Here is an 8,177-nt window from a genome sequence, read left to right as displayed (position 1 = left end):
GACCAGTAGGAATTATCACTAGACTAAATTAAAATATTAGTCCCAATTTTTCATCACATTCTGTGTCAATGACTTGCACTATGTGACTTCACAGCTCTTCTCATTAGAGGTGCAATGTTTTTCACTGGCCACTTGACTTTGGACTTGCCATATAACTTGATTTACCAATGGAATGTAGGTAGATTTGATATGGCAGAGGTTTGAAATGTACTTACACAGTTTGGGTTGGTATCTTGAACTTCTGCCATCACCATGAGAAGAATGGTCAGGCAGCCCACTGATCCTATCAAAATAAGAGATAGGAGTTGAAATGGAACTCAACCTAAGTCTAGAGCCAAGTACAACCAAGCGCACCTTAGATCAGCAGCTCTCAGCTGACCCACATACAAATAAGCTAAAGTAAATTATTATTGTTTAAAGTCACCGATTTTTTATAGTGGTTTCGTTGTGCAGCTCTTGGCATGGCAGCAGGTGACCAAGACACTTAATCTTGGGACTTCGAATTTGTAGCACATGATGCATGGAAGTGGAGAAAGTGAAGAATTTATATTGTCTACGAAGATACCACCTTCAGGAGCATCTGGCATGGTGCTAATGACAAGGCCCAGGGTTCAGCGGTGGCATCAGGTTTCAGCTCCCCCATGTTCTTCTTTCATCTGTTTCTGTAGTTTCTCAGCCTTCTGAGTTATTCTGTATTCTGTAAGATCCTTAGGAGATAACTAATATCCTTCCAGTAAGTTTAGTTTCTGCTTAATTTGGTCTGGGCTGGGATGTGTTGTTTGCAAGTAAGAACCCTATCTGAGGGCGCCTGGATGGCTCAGTGGGTTAAAGCCTCTGCCTTTGGCTCGGGTCATGATCCCAGGGTCCTGGGATTGAGCCCCGCATCGGGCTCTCTGCTCGGCGGGGAGCCTGCTTCCTCCTCTCTTGCTTCCTCCTCTCTCTCTCTCTCTCTCTCTGCCTGCCTCTCTGCCTACTTGTGATCTCTATCTGTCAAATAAATAAATAAAATCTTAAAAAAAAAAAAAAAGAACCCTGTCTGAATCAGTCCTTATATTTCAAAAAGTGGAGGATTTGGAAAAAACAGAGTGAAACTGGCCGTAGTGGAGGAAGCAGGCACGTTCGTCCATGAGTCCACAATTCTGGTGGCGTGGTGCGCAGGAGAAGCTCTGTATGGGGTGAGGCAGGCTCTTTATCTTATGCCTCTGAGAATGTTCGACATTTCCAATTTCACAGAGAGCACATGAGGATGCAGTTGGTCAGTAGGCTGTCTTTCAAAAGGAGTGATCAATGTTTTTCAGTCAGTAAGCTAGGTCCATCTACAATCCTAAAACTGGGGCACCTGGGTGGCTCAGTGGGTTAAAGCCTTTGCCTTCAGCTCAGGTCATGATCCCAGGGTCTTGGGATTGAGCCCCACATCAGGGTCTCTGCTCAGCAGGGAGCCTGCTTCCTCCTCTCTCTCTGCCTACTTGTGATCTCTGTCTGTCAAATAAATAAATAAAATATTAAAAAAAAACAAAAAACAATCCTAAAACTAATAGTATAGAAAAAATTTTTTTTTTAAGATTTTATTTATTTATTTCACAGAGATTACAAGTAGGCAGAGAGGCAGGCAGAGAGAGAGAGAGGAGGAAGCAGATTCCCTGCTGAGCAGAGAGCCCAAGGCAGGGCTCAATCCCAGGACCTGGGATCATGACCGAGCAGAATGCAGAGGCTTTAATCCACTGAGCCACCCAGGCGCCCCTAGAAAAAAAATTTTTTAAATGTCTAAAGCCATATACAACTACCACATAATCACTCATGCATGGTTTTTTTTGTTTGTTTGTTTGTTTTGTTTTGTTTTTTTAACTAAGACTTGTCAAATATTTTTTTCTAAAGCCTCAAAGTATGTATAATTGAATGGTGTAATAAATACCAAATTCTTCAGTGTTTTATAAAGCATGTGAAATGGATGGAGATATGTTTGCTGTTATTGTCATAAACCAGAGAATCAGGAGTATTTATGAAGTTGACAACCTTGTGCCGTGTAATCTCAGAGAGGTACACTTCATTTCATTTAAGGTAGAAAAGAATTGAGATTCATCACTCAGAAAATAAACTCATTTACTTGGCATTAGTTTTATATTCAACCCCCAAGACATTTATTTCTGGAACTTGGATCACACTTACTCTACTGTATATGTAAAACGTTCACTGACTAGTATATACATTTTAAGTTTATTATCTTTGCCTTTACACAAAACCCTTGGCAGACTATTCTTAATGCATATATGTTAGAGATCCGGAGTCTGTTTCTTGTCAGTTCTAAATTTAAATGATTTACTTTCTTGAGGGTTGAAAATGCTTGAAGTCAGGGCATTAGGGGGTAAATCAGTCCATTTGTGCTTCTTCAAAGAATTAAGAATTTACATGATAGATGAAAGTTTACTAAATACTGTTCACAAAGGCAAATAAGGAGTGACCGCCCTTAAATACTTTAAGTTCATTTGAAACATCTAGTTTGAGAAACAAATGGGAAAAAGGGGAGATAGAGAAACAGAATTGAAGGTAAAATGACAAAGACCTTTCATATTCTCATAGGAATGAAACAAAGAGGAAAAAAATCAATAAAGCAAGTTGCATCAAGAGCCTGATGGTCTGAAAATAACAAGCCCGAAGAAAAAAAGTAGAGCATGAAATTCAAATGTTCGTTCTTAGCATTTATTTTATCATAGATCTTCACCATAAAAATACAGATTGAAAAAACCAAAAGGAGATAACAACCATCGTTATTTCTACCTCCTAGAGAAAGCCACTATTAGCATGTTGGTATGCATTTTGTATACCTCTCTTTTTATAAATGTGTGTGTGCTGTGTATGTATGCTCAAATATAGGATTTTTTTTTACTAACAAATCACATTTTATAGTGTTTTGTAACATGATTTCATCACTTAAATATTGTGTGCAACCCTTCGTGTCAAAAATACACTTTGATATGCATTTAATGGCTGCCCAAAATTTCATCGTATAAACAAATGAATTCTGCCAATATTTTCTGTAAATTTCCATCCCACTACTTCCATTATTAAAATGAAGCTATAGCCTCATTGCACCCTGAATGACTGAAAAACTGTAGAATTAATGATGTCAGTAGGGTAGATGGCCTTCTGATGTCAGGCTGTGGCATCCATAGGTGCCTTGCTAAGTCTGAATGTTCTATAGAGAGCCCACAGCCTTGGCTCACTTTTTCAGCTCCTGTGTCTGCTTTTAGTCTGTCTCTCTTAGATGCTTCATTTCTTTTGCCCAGCCTGGGGAACATCTCTGTTTTGCTCAGTGTCCTGCGATGTTTAATAGAATGGATTCAAATATGGTACTTAAGCACTGATCCCCTTGCCTAATGCACGCAGATACTTTGTTGAAGACTCATGGTGGTAGGGGAGGGAATGACTTAACATGCATTGTGCCCTGCTCTATTAAAGGTTGATAAAATATGAATGTTAAGCTTCTTAAGAGTGTAATTTTAGTTTGGAAGTAGTGGTGGAGTGGAGAGAAATTTCCAAGTGCCCTGGTAATAATGAGCAGTAAGTAGTCAAGTCTTGTTACCTACACGTGCTTCTTATCCTAAACAAAAGATCTGTGCATGCAGAGCTAAGTGGAGACTTGGGATAGCCATTTCACGAAGAAAAAAAAAAAAAAAGCAATCTTAGAGGACACTGATGCGATTTGTGCTGTGCTGTCCTTTAAATATATCATTTCTGAAGAGGAAACAATGTAATTGTCCAGTAACAGGCTAGAGTATAATTGCAAAAATCTATAATTTGTGTAAAGATGTTCGTGTTAAATGGGGAGGCTATAAAATAGTGTGTAATATTTTTTATCTCATTTTGTAAAAATAAATTATGTATGTTTTTACATCAAATATCTTTACATCAGCCATTAATGGTGGTTATTTCAGACTGGTAAGATTACTGGAAACCTTTCTTTCTTTTTTTTTGTGTATTTGCATTTTCTAAATTTTCTTTAATTCAACAATTTAAAAAGCCAGAAAAAACGTTTTTAACCATTTCTAGGCATGAGACATAAGGTGTTATGGAATTTTGTCTCCCATATCATTCTGAAGGGCTTCGTTGCACCATCTCTCAAGTACAGGGCTTGTCCTTCAGATGTCACTATCCTCTTAGAAGCAAGAATAGACAGTGGAAAAATAGAAGCATTTCTTGTTCATTGAGTCTTACTGTGCTAGGGTGGTTAGGGGTGGGGGCAGCTATGTTAGCATATTACCTTGGATCATAATGTGTAAAAACTTATGGAGACCAGAGAGTAGGGGAAAATGACAAGCAATTAAAAGCCTAGAAGTAATTTTCTTCCTATTTTTTCTTCTTTCCTTTTTTCAGGTTGATGTGGATATTTCCCTGAGCATGGTGTAGCTAGTGGGTGAGTTGATTCTTGCCGATATTCATAGATAAGGTTAATCTCAGGATTATGGAAAGAGAGGAGTAACAAGCACATGCCCCCGGAATGTTTCCTATTGAAGTGACCACCCTTGTTATCACACAGCATTTCCTGTAACTCTTCAAAAAGGCTGAAGTGAGCCCTCACATAGTTTCTGGCAAGGCAAAGTCCTGGGTATATTTCACAAAGTAGAACTTCCAACCACAGTGGGATTTCCAGGAACATGCCTGAAAAAAACACAAGTGAATTACCATTCTCTAAAAGCTCTCCGTCCAAGTTAAAGCAACCACTGAGAAAGAGAAGTAGGGGGTCAGTGAAGAACGACTTCACTGTACTGTAAATATAGGACAGTCACTGGTTTTCAGAGCTGGAAATCTTTCAGACACCTTCTAATCCAAACCCATGGGATATGAGACTTGCCCCGAAATTCTGGATCTGTCATTCTCCCACCACTTACCCCTTAGGTAAATGGAAAAGGAGAACAGCGCTCACTCTCTTACACTGGAGTTCTATTCCTCATGCATCTAGTTTTCCAAAGGCCTTTTGCCATTTGTGCCACAACTGCATCTATATATACTTCAGTGGAAGGAAGAAGTGGAAGTAGGAAGTGTAACATGACCCATACCTACATAATGCGGACAAAAATATGAAATAGGCTGTATTGTGTGATAATGACCCCTTAAAACGAAATTAGAGGAATCGAGTACATTTGAGCCTTAAATCTCAACAACTTTCTTTTCTGAGAGCCGATTTCTCTACATTTCCATGACTAATTAAAAGATGACAAATCTGGGTGGGGAAGGTGAAGTCCCTATGGAATAGAGAGTGTTAATGTGCTTAAACAGAAGGGAAACTTGGGAAGAATTACTGATACATGACTCAGGTTCTGTCAAGTCTGCTGACCAGACCAGCACCAGCTCACTAGTACCTTCCAATGACCACTTATTTCCTTGTAACTCCATTGGGTGTGATATTCAGAGTGTCCAAGATCATCGATCATTTTGCTGGACTTCTTCACAGCCCTTCTGCTTCCTGGCTGAGTTATTTATGTAACATTATCCCACATGGGGAATCCCAGCTGTTAAAGTTTTAGAATCAGGAATAAGAACACATTTTTATTAGATCTTTCATCTTGTCTACAGTATGTTTTTCTTGGTTTAAATAATGATAACAGCATGCTAGCTCCTCCACCATAACTCATTTGCGTGTACATGCCTTTGGAGGGGAGAGGTGCCCCTGTTGTACTTCTGGGGTTCTAAAATGGGGCAGATAGCAAACTGAGTATGAAATCAATGTGTGGGATTGTATAATCACCAGGTGAGTTTGAACTCAGACGCCTCGGGGAAGTACTGCGGAGGTAAAAATGCTAGAACTAAGTTACACATTGGTGGGAACAAGATGGGGATATGAGAGAAAAAGAGTTTAGGGAATTAGAAAGTTTTGGTAATATAAGAAAAATTGTACTATTTACAAAAATAGGGAAACTCAGAAAGAGGATGAGGAGGTTTAGAAGGGAAGTTGTTTGGAAGGGACGCGGTTAGAGTTGCAGGGGAGAGATCCAGGTAAAAGGGTCTTACAGGGCATGTTGACCTTGTGATGTATCAACTTGGTTAGGCTAACCTGCGGTTTCCTAGAATTCCCTTCCCTGTAAGGCTCCGGTGAGAATGTGCTATGGGAGAGTCTTTTATGAAATTCGGAGGTCAGAGGCAAAGCGGTGCCCTCTCATTAGCTCATACATGTTGTCAGAGATATGCTGATGAACTTGATAGTGTGAGGGGACAGCTGGGGCTACTACTGCTCTTACCTTTTCCTTTAGCCTCTCTGACTCCTGTGCCACATGTGTATTTTAGCTCTGAGATGAAGGTCACTGGCTTCTTTCTGCAGGATATCCACAGCACCAAGATCAGAGCAACAACTGACATGCGTTTTTAACCCATTCTGCAGCCCCTAGCCCTCCCTTCTTGACTATCTGCCCTGTGGATTTCAGCTCCAATACTGCGAACACATTAGCCTTATAGAGACTACTGTACTTTTTCTGGTTGTGGAAGGTCAAATCCTCTGCATGAAATGGCTGGCCTTTCCTGTGGTCCAAAGAACTGCATAATTTGGTCTGTTTTTGTACCCAATTGACACCATTCTTTGTCTTAGTAATATTCCTCATGCTAGTTTCCTATCAATATCTCCACCACTTCAATCCTCAAGTCCTTTCTCTTGGACTCCATGGACTGGCCTCTAACCACTCCAACCAAATCATCCTTTGAGTTCTCCAAGGTCCTTACCAGAGACCATGTTTGCTCCTGTAATTAATTCATTGGTAAGCTGGTCTTCACTACAACCTCGGTTCCAGGACAGGAGATGTATTTGTCTTGTTCCACACTATACACCCCAAACCTAGCACTGTAGTTGGCACAGAGCCAGTTCTCAACGGATTTTTCTAGGAATGGAGAGGGAGAGATGGAGGACCCTACTTGGGGGAAGCAATGTCAAAGGGTTTAGTTTTCCATTCCTTGAGGGGCATACATGTTATCCTGAGTCCTACCCCTATTTCTGTTCTTCATGGGAGGTCAGACTAATTGCCTAGGGATTCAGAAAACATCTTAGTAGTTCCCTATATCCAATTTCTAAGTGTTAACAGATTCAATTACACTTCTCTGAAAAGGTGCTTGTGATGGTTAATACTTAAAAACAACTAGTGTTGGAGTTGCCAGTAGTATGAATGCAATTTTACTTTGTGACCCATTAACAGAGATCTGAGTGAGGTTTTTAGATTACTTATAAAACTCAATTTTCAGAAAACCCATCCCACTTTATTACCCTATATTTTGTGTTCTACAGCTCTCTAAATTTCATATTGCAAACTTCTTATATTTTACAAGTCAAAGTACTCTAATCATTTTCCAAGAATTAATAAAGTTTCCATTTGTGAATAACACGTTAGTTAAGAAGGAAGTGAATATTTACCTATTATATAAAAAGGAAAATGCTATCTTCTGTTTTTCAGGAGCCCTAATGAAATGTTACTGAGAACATTCTATCTTTATAACTTTCAATTCCTAATGTCAAATCTTTTCGTGTTACCCTGGGCTGGCAGGTCACTTTAACACTTTAATACTGAAAATACTCTCCTCAGTCCTGGCCCTCTTGAAATCCTTCATGCCTTAACAGTTCAATACTTTTAAACAGTACCTTTGCTTATCATTCTTCCAACATTTAGTCTAGACATAATACTTGATCAAAAATGTTGAAATGACTCATAAATCACATGTTTTGGCAATTTGGCTACACACCCTCAATCACTATACATTTGCTCCCAGGTTCCTTCCCTTACCAATAAAGCTCTGGTATTTTGCAGTTCTTGAGTGTTCTCATCCTCCAGATAGTGTCTGTGAAGTGATTTACCCTTGTTTCCAATATTTATGTGTTTTTTTTTCCAGACAAATCTGTTATGATTAAGGAAATTAATACAAACCCTCTGAATTGAAAACAGATTTTGCTTTCCCACTATGTTAAATTCAGTGGTCTCAAGCAAAGCCATTTTGAATTGTTTTGACCTGAGTTAGGAATCAGAAATTTAGGGATTTTTCTCCATAAAGTCTCAGATTAACTGGCAGTTATGATGGAGCAGTGAGGGAGGTTTACAATATACACTGAAGGAAATAACCGAGATAGTGTTTTCTATTCATACCTGAAATGCTTTTTGAGTTCTAAGTTCAACTAAAAAAAATAGTTGTTCCAATTCATTCGGTTA

Source organism: Martes martes (genome assembly GCF_963455335.1).
Source record: "Martes martes genome assembly, chromosome: 5".
NCBI lineage: Eukaryota > Metazoa > Chordata > Mammalia > Carnivora > Mustelidae > Martes > Martes martes.
This window is presented reverse-complemented; position numbering follows the sequence as displayed.